The sequence below is a fragment of the Salvelinus sp. IW2-2015 genome, unplaced genomic scaffold (genome assembly GCF_002910315.2).
Source record: "Salvelinus sp. IW2-2015 unplaced genomic scaffold, ASM291031v2 Un_scaffold1682, whole genome shotgun sequence".
NCBI lineage: Eukaryota > Metazoa > Chordata > Actinopteri > Salmoniformes > Salmonidae > Salvelinus > Salvelinus sp. IW2-2015.
This window is the reverse complement of record NW_019943082.1, coordinates 1-8,626: the sequence shown is the minus strand read 5'-3', so window position 1 is coordinate 8,626 and position 8,626 is coordinate 1.

Here is an 8,626-nt window from a genome sequence, read left to right as displayed (position 1 = left end):
TTCCATGCACCGGCGGAACAGAGAAGCTACGTCTGGTAAGATGAGGGGTGGGGGTGTGTGTCTATTTGTCAATAACAGCTGGTGCGCGATGTCTAATATTAAAGAAGTCTCAAGGTATTGCTCATCTGAGGTAGAGTACCTTATGATATGCTGTAGACCACAATATCTACCAAGAAAGTTCTCATCTATATTATTCGTAGTCATCTGTTTACCACCACAAACCGATGCTGGCACTAAGACCGCACTCAACCAACTCTATAAGGCCATAAGCAAACAAGAAAATGTTCATCCAGAAGCGGTGCTCCTAGTGGCCGGGAACTTTAATGCAAGCAAACTTTAATCCGTTTTACTTCATTTCTACCAGCATGTAAAATGTGGAACCAGAGGGAAAAAAATTCTAGACTACCTTTACTCCACACACAGAGATGCATACAAAGCTCTCCCACGCCCTCCATTTGGCAAATCTGACCATAATTCTATCCTCCTGATTCCTGCTTACAAGCAAATACTAAAGCAGGAAGTACCAGTGACAGTGGTCAGATGACGCGGATGCTACGCTACATGACTGTTTTGCTAGCACAGACTGGAATAGGTTCCGGAATTCATCCAATGGCATTGAGGAGTATACAACCTCAGTCATCGGCTTCATCAACAAGTGCATCGACAACGTCGTCCCCACAGTGACCGTACGTACATATCCCAACTAGAAGCCATGGATTACAGGCAACATCCGCATCGAGCTAAAAGGCTAGAGCTGTCACTTTCAAGGAGTGGGACACTAATCCGGATGCTTATAAGAAATCCCGCTATGCTCTCAAACGAACCATCAAACAAGCAAAGCGTCAATACAGGATTAAGATTGAATCCTACTACACCAGCTCTGACGCTCGTCGGATGTGGCAGGGCTTGAAAACACTCCAATTCGCATACCGCCCCAACAGATCCACAGATAACGCAATCTCAATCGCACTCCACACTGCTCTTTCCCACCTGGACAAAAGAAACACCTATATGAGAATGCTGTTCATTGACTACAGCTCAGCGTTCAACACCATAGTGCCTACGAAGCTCATCACTAAGCTAAGGACCCTGGGACTAAACACCTCCCTCTGCAACTGGATCCTTGACTTCCTGACGGGCCCGCCCCCAGGTGGTAAGGGTAGGCCATAAGGCGCTATAGAGGGTAGTGCGTACGGCCCAGTACATCACTGGGGCCAAGCTTCCTGCCATCCAGGACCTATATAATAGGCAGTGTCAGAGGAAAGGCCATAAAATTGTCTGAGACTCCAGTCACCCAAGTCATAGACTGTTTTCTCTGCTACCGCACGGCAAGCGGTACCAGAGCACCAAGTGTAGGACCAAAAGGCTCCTTAACAGCTTCTACCCCCAAGCCATGAGACTGCTGAAAAATTAATCAAATGGCCACRGGACTATTTACACTGACACCCCTCTCCATTTGTTTTGTACACTGCTGCTACTCGCTGTTTATTATCTATGCATAGTCACTTCACCCCTACCTACATGTACAAATTACCTCGACTAACCTGTACCCCCACACACTGACTCGGTACCCGTACCCCCTGTATATAGCCTCGTTATTGTTATTTTAATGTGTTACTTTTTTATTCTTTTTTACTTTAGTTTATTTGGTAAATGTTTTCTTAAGTCTTCTTGAACTGCACTGTTGGTTAAGGGAATGTAAGTAAGCATTTCATGGTAAGGTCTACACTTGCTGTATTCGGCACATGTGACAAATAAAGTTTGATTTGATTTGAAATAGCTGAATCCACTAATTTCAAGGGGTGTCCATATACTTTTATATGTATAGTGTAAATAACATTAGGCCTTGCCTTTGGTACTTTGGCTTTCCTTGTTATGGTCACTATAGCCAATGGGAATTGATATTGCTTGGGAGCAAAGCTCTGCAGCATTGGTGAAGATATGATCAATACAAGTGGATGTCACAGATCCAACACTATTGGTATACACTCTAGTTGGTTGAATGATAACCTGGGTCATGTTGGCATTAGTCACGGTAAGAAGCTTCCTCTTGAGAGGACAACTAGATGATAACCAGTCGATGTTCAGGTCCCCAAGAAAATACATTTCTCTGTTAGCATCAGAGACCTTATCGAAAATCACACACATATTCTCCAGACACTGAGAGTTTGCACTTGGCGGGCTATAGCAGCACCCTAAAAGAAGAGGCTACAGATGAGGCCGGAGAACCTGCAACCACAGCACACCTACTTTATTTGTCATGAGATACTCTCTGAGCTTAACAGGAATATGGCTTTGAATACTCAGTACTTTGTTGAAGCATTTTTGGTGGCGATTACAGCCTCGAGTCTGCTTGGGTATGACGCTTCAAGCTTGGCACACCTGTATTTGGGCAATTTCTCCCATTCTTCTCTGCAGATCCTCTCAAGCTCTGTCAGGTTGGATGGGGAGTGTTGCTGCACAGCTATTTTCAGGTCTCTCCAGAGATGTTCAATCGGGTTCAAGTCTGGGCTCTGGCTGAGCCACTCAAGGACATTCAGAGACTTGTCACTCCTCTGTTGTCTTGTCTGTGTGCTTAGGGTCGTTGCCCTGTTGGAGGTGAACCTTTCTCTCAATCTTGACTAGTCTCCCAGTCCCTGCCACTGAAAAACATCCCCACAGCATGATGCTGCCACCACTATGCTTTCCCGTAGAGATGGTGGCAGGTTTCCTCCAGACGTGATGCTTGGCATTCACGCCAAAGGGTTCAATCTTGTTTTTCAAGGTCTGAGATTCATTAAGTGCCTTTTGGCAAACTCCAAGTGGGCTGTCATGTGCCTTTTACTGAGGAGTGGCTTCCGTCTGGCCACTCTACCATAAAGGCCTGATTGGTGGACTGCTGCAGAAACGGTTGTCCTCTGGAAGGTTCTCCCATCCCCACAGAGGAACTCTGGAGCTCTGCCAGAGTGACCATCGGTTCTTGGTCACGTCCCTGACCAAGGCCCTTCTCCCCTGATTACTCAGTTTGGCCGGGTGGGCAACTCTAGGAAGAGTCTTGGTGGTTCCAAACTTCTTCCATTTAAGAATGAAGGAGGCCACTGTGTTCTTGGGGACCTTCAATGCTGCAGACATTTTTTGGTACCCTTCCCCAGATCTGTGTCCAATCTGGAAGGGGCCCAATGTTGTCTGGTGGAGCCGGCCTCTCTGGAAGGGGCTCCATGGTGCAGGGTGGAGCTGGCCTCTCTGGAAGTTAACCTATGGTGTAGGGTGGAGCTGGTCTTTTTTGGAAGGGGCCGATGGTGCAGGGTGGAGCTGGCCTCTCTGCATGAGGCCTGGTGGTGCAGGGTGGAGCTGGCCTCTCTGCATGAGGCCTGGTGGTGTAGGGTGGTGCTGGACTCTCTGAGTGGGGGCTGGTGGTCGTGATCTTGGAGGATGTATGGCAAAGTTCCTCTTATTTGGGTTTTTGCTTTGTCCCAGAGGAGTTTCTTTCAGTTCCTAGCAAACGCCTTGACACCCTGCTTGTTGAAGTGTACTAGGTCGTATATCACCTGGGGGTGAATCTCACGGTGGTTCGCCAGGTAAACATTGTCCAAGAGAGCACAGCCTCTAGACAAATCATTGTTGTTGCTTTGAATAATGTGGAAGGGCACAGCTCCATGTGGCAACAGGGTTGACATACTGATTTTGGTGTTAGGAAATCTCTTTGCATCTCTGGCTGCCACATGTCCTCTCATTGCCATCAAATTATTTGGCTCCCGAGTGGTGCAGCGGTCTAAGGCACTGCGTCTCAGTGCAAGAGGCATCACTACAGTCCCTGGTATCGAATCCAGGCTGTATCACATCCGGCCGGGATGGGGAGTCCCATAGGGCAGCGCACAATTGCCCCAGCGTCGTCCGGGTTTGGCTTGCCTAGGTAAATAAAGGTTAAATTTAAAAAAAAATAACAAATTAYTACCTGTATGAATTATAATATTTGGCCCCATTTCATTTGTTTCTTGACAGACTTTTCAAGGCACTTGGTGTTGTTGGTGACCATAGCTTTCTGACTGACATGCCAGGGAATAGCAGTTTCTGTCTGAGAAATTTCCCATTGGAGTCACATTAAAAATGAAGGAAATAGAGTGCTCTGCTGCTGTTGTGGGCTGTGGTGTCTGGAATGATTTTTGGGGGGATGGAGTGGGGTGGGGACCACAGATGGCCTTTCGTTGTCTTCCTCTCTTCTGAGGGTCCCAGCATGGCTCCACTGGTGCTGGTGCTCTGGGGCTGGGATGTAAAGATCTTGGGGAGGTCGGGTCAGACCTGGCTACTGACCTCATGTACTGAGTCTGTGTGAGTTCCGCAGGTTCAATACGTGGTACTGCCGATGAGGGGATGTGAGGGTGTGGTAGTGAGGGTTGTGGTAGGCTCCAGTTGTTCTCTTAGAGTGTGGATGGTGGTGTCTCTGTGTTGTAGCAATTATATGACTGCTGACAACTCCCTTTGTAGCTCCTCCCTGATGTCAGCTACCTCTCTCCTCATGATGCTCTAGACCGTTGCCAGCTTCTCTCTCAGCCCCTCGTTATCCTGCCTCAGAACTGTCACCTCACCACAAAGCTCATTCACCTCTACCTCCAGTAGGGAGATACTCCCAAAGCCTAGAAACGGTTGTCGCTCTCCATGTCTGCAAGGGTGGCTTGGTTAGATATGAGAGTGTGGGACTTTAGGAATTAACTGATTTCTCATCAGTCTTCTGATTAAAGTGTAGCAGTTAGTGTCATTCTCTTTCAAGGTGTCTGTTAGCTCTTTCAGTGATGTAAACTCTTGTATATATAGAGGATTAGTACAATTTCTAGGCCATTGAATCATTACAGTGCCATAGTTGTAGGCATTAATGGTGAAGAGTCGATTATCAGGCTCCTGTTCATGAAATATCAAGATTTGTGGACCATTAGTGATTCATCTCTTTCCGACATGGCCAAAGTACCTTATTTAACTTAACTAGGCAAGTCAGTTAAGAACAAAATCTTATTTACAATGACGGCCTACCAAAAGGCCTCTTGCGGGGACGGGGGCTGATAGTTAAGTCAACCAATAGAGGCCAATTATTTTAGTGCATGTATCCTCCAAAGATGGAGAGGGACAGTTCATGACTTGATCAGAGGAAGGTTGGTTAGGGAGATGGTTATGAAGAGTCTGGTGATGATCATGTGGAGGGTTACTCTGGGAACCAGCCTGAGTTGTGTAGCTACTGGACTAATGAAAATATCAAGCTATTAAATGTGTAATTTAGGGCAATTAAAACTGTTCTGTGGTGGCATATTTCTGCTTACCAAATGAGGAGAGTTACAAACTACACACCAGTCAGYGTTATACTTAAACTACATCTTTAATAATAAGCTTTGCAATAGCATTTGACTTTCAACAATTCACTATTTCTAATGAACCGTTGAGAAGTACCAACAGAAAAGTACAAAGATCTTTTATAGCCAAGATACACCCCTCTCAACTTACACTGACGAACCACAGATCTTAGGAACAGTCCACAAAGGTAAAGATTTGTATGAAAGATATCTATAAACCATAGCAGACAGTTACTGCTGTGTCAACAGTTTATTGTAAAGACCAGTGTCTGGCCCTCTTACTCCAAACTAGAACCATCTCTCCCTGGTACGGCATAGAACAGAACCATTAGCTCATGTTCTCTGGAATGCTCTAGGTTTTATCACCCAAAGACATTGTAAATCACCTCTGTCAGTGCTATCTCATAGAGGCCCATCCTCAGTGGAACACACACACACACACAATAGTTAACAGAATACTCTATTCTGTCGAATGTAACAACTATTATAATGTAATACAAGCATTATTTTTTAAATTATTTTTAAGCATTACCTTTAAACTCGGACAAAACAGAGATGCTTGTTCTAGGTCCCAAGAAACAAAGAGATCTTCTGTTAAATCTGACAATTAATCTTGATGGTTGTAAAGTCGTCTCAAATAAAACTGTGAAGGACCGCGGCGTTACTCTGGACCCTGATCTCTCTTTTGACGAACATATCAAGACTGTTTCAGGACAAGCTTTTTTCCATCTACGTAACATTGCAAAAATCAGAAACTTTCTGTCCAAAAATGATGCAGAAAAATTAATCCATGCTTTTGTTACTTCTAGGTTAGACTACTGCAATGCTCTACTTTCCGGCTACCCGGATAAAGCACTAAATAAACTTCAGTTAGTGCTAAATACGGCTGATAGATCCTGACTAGAACCAAAAATGTGATCATATTACTCCAGTGCTAGTCTCCCTACACTGGCTTCCTGTTAAGGAAGGGCTGATTTCAAGGTTTTACTGCTAATCTACAAAGCATTACATGGCTTGCTCCTACCTATCTTTCCGATTTGGTCCTGCGCGTACATACCTACACGTACGCTACGGTCCACAAGACGCAGGCCTCCTAATTGTCCTAGAATTTCTAAGCAAACAGCTGGAGGCAGGGCTTTCTCCTATTGATCTCCATTTTTGGAATGGTCTGCCTACCCATGTGAGAGACGCAGACTCGGTCTCAACTTTTAAGTCTTTACTGAAGACTCATCTCTTCAGTGGGTCATATGATTGAGTGTAGTCTGGCCCAGGAGTGTGAAGGTGAACGGAAAGGCTCTGGAGCAACGAACCGCCTTGCTGTCTCTGCCTGGCCGGTTCCCCTCTCTCCACTGGGATTCTCTGCCTCTAACCCTATTACAGGGGCTGAGTCACTTGCTTACTGGTGCTCTTTCATGCCGTCTTAGGATGGGTGCGTCACTTGAGTGGGTTGAGTCACTGACGTGATCTTCTGTCTGGGTTGGCGCCCCCCTTGGGTTGTGCCGTGGCAGAGATCTTTGTGGGCTATACTCGGCCTTGTCTCAGGATGGTAGTTGTGGTTGAAGATATCCCTCTAGTGGTGTATTTATGCTGCAGTAGTTTATGTGTCGGGGGGCTAGGGTCAGTTTGTTATATCTGGAGTACTTCTCCTGTCTTATCCGGTGTCCTGTGTGAATTTAAGTATGCTCTCTCTAATTCTTTTTCTCTCTTTCTTTCTCTCTCTCGGAGGAACTGAGCCCTAGGACCATGCCTCAGGACTACCTGGCATGATGACTCCTTGCTGTCCCCAGTCACCTGGCCGTGCTGCTGCTACAGTTTCAACTGTTCTGCCTGCGGCTATGGAACCCTGACCTGTTCACCGGACGTGCTACCTGTCCCAGACCTGCTGTTCTCAACTCTCTAGAGACGCAGGAGTGGTAGAGATACTCTTAATGATCGGCTATGAAAAGCCAACTGACATTTACTCCTGAGGTGCTGACTTGCTGCACCCTCGACCACTACTGTGATTATTATTATTTGACCATGCTGGTAATTTATGAACATTTGAACATCTTGGCCATGTTCTGTTATAATTCTCACCCGGCACAGCCAGAAGAGGACTGGCCACCCCTCATAGCCTGGTTCCTCTCTAGGTTTCTTCCTAGGTTTTGGCCTTTCTAGGGAGTTTTTCCTAGCCACCGTGCTTCTACACCTGCATTGCTTGCTGTTTGGGGTTTTAGGCTGGGTTTCTGTACAGCACTTTGAGATATCAGCTGATGTACGAAGGGCTATATAAATACATTTGAGTTGATTTGATGATTATAACATAATCTTACAAGCATTATAACATAATCTTGCAATTTTCCACGACAGTTCACACCAACTACAATGTCCAGAATAATCCTACCTTATGTGCTTGTTTTGTTTTTGTTTCCTTTTCAATGCCTTGTACTGTCTTTCCTTTAGAAATCTTCCAGAAACCCTCCAAATCAATTKCTTTTTCTGTTGGTTTTATCCTCTATTTTTCCTCTTTCTCGTTGTCCTCATGTTCTAGTCCCRCAATCCTGCTCTTGTTGCTTCTTGCCAGATGATAGTAGACTAGCTAGCTTTCATAGCCAGGTTGATCAATCTCAATCTTCTCAAATGAAAAATATCTCCAGATGTGGAGACAGCACTCCATTGAAACAACCAAACTGTTCCCAAAAAACAAAATTATTTAACAATAATTTAAAAAATTAGGAGGAGCCTAACTGCTGCTGCTCAGATGGGGTTGAGGTGATTGAGCTAATATGTAKATATAGGTAGGGGGAAAAGTGACTAGTCAATCAGGATAGATAACAGAGTAGCAGCAGTGTGTGTGAGTGAGAGTATGTGTGTATTGGAGTGTAGTGTGTGTGTGGGTAGAGCCAGTGCAAGATGGTCAGTGCAACAACAAAAAAGGGGGTCAATGCAAATAGTCCGGGTAGCCATATGATTAACTGTTCAGTGTAACAGTACTCTTCTTGCGTTGTGTACAATCAATCCTCGACACGAACTCCAAAGTGTAGCACCAGTCATGGAGATTTATTCTGATAGGAACAGCACAAAATTGCACGTCATGCAATGCACGGCTCACCATCCAACTCTGCACTCACGCACGCTGGTTTGGTGCTTGTTCACTGGGCCATGTAGTTACCAAAATAATACAATTACAATATACAATATAATATCTTAACAATGTACCTGATAGGAACAGCACAAAATTGCACGTCATGCAATGCACGGCTCACCATCCAACTCTGCACTCACGCACTGTACAAAATATATGAACCCCCCCCACCAGACACAGTAAG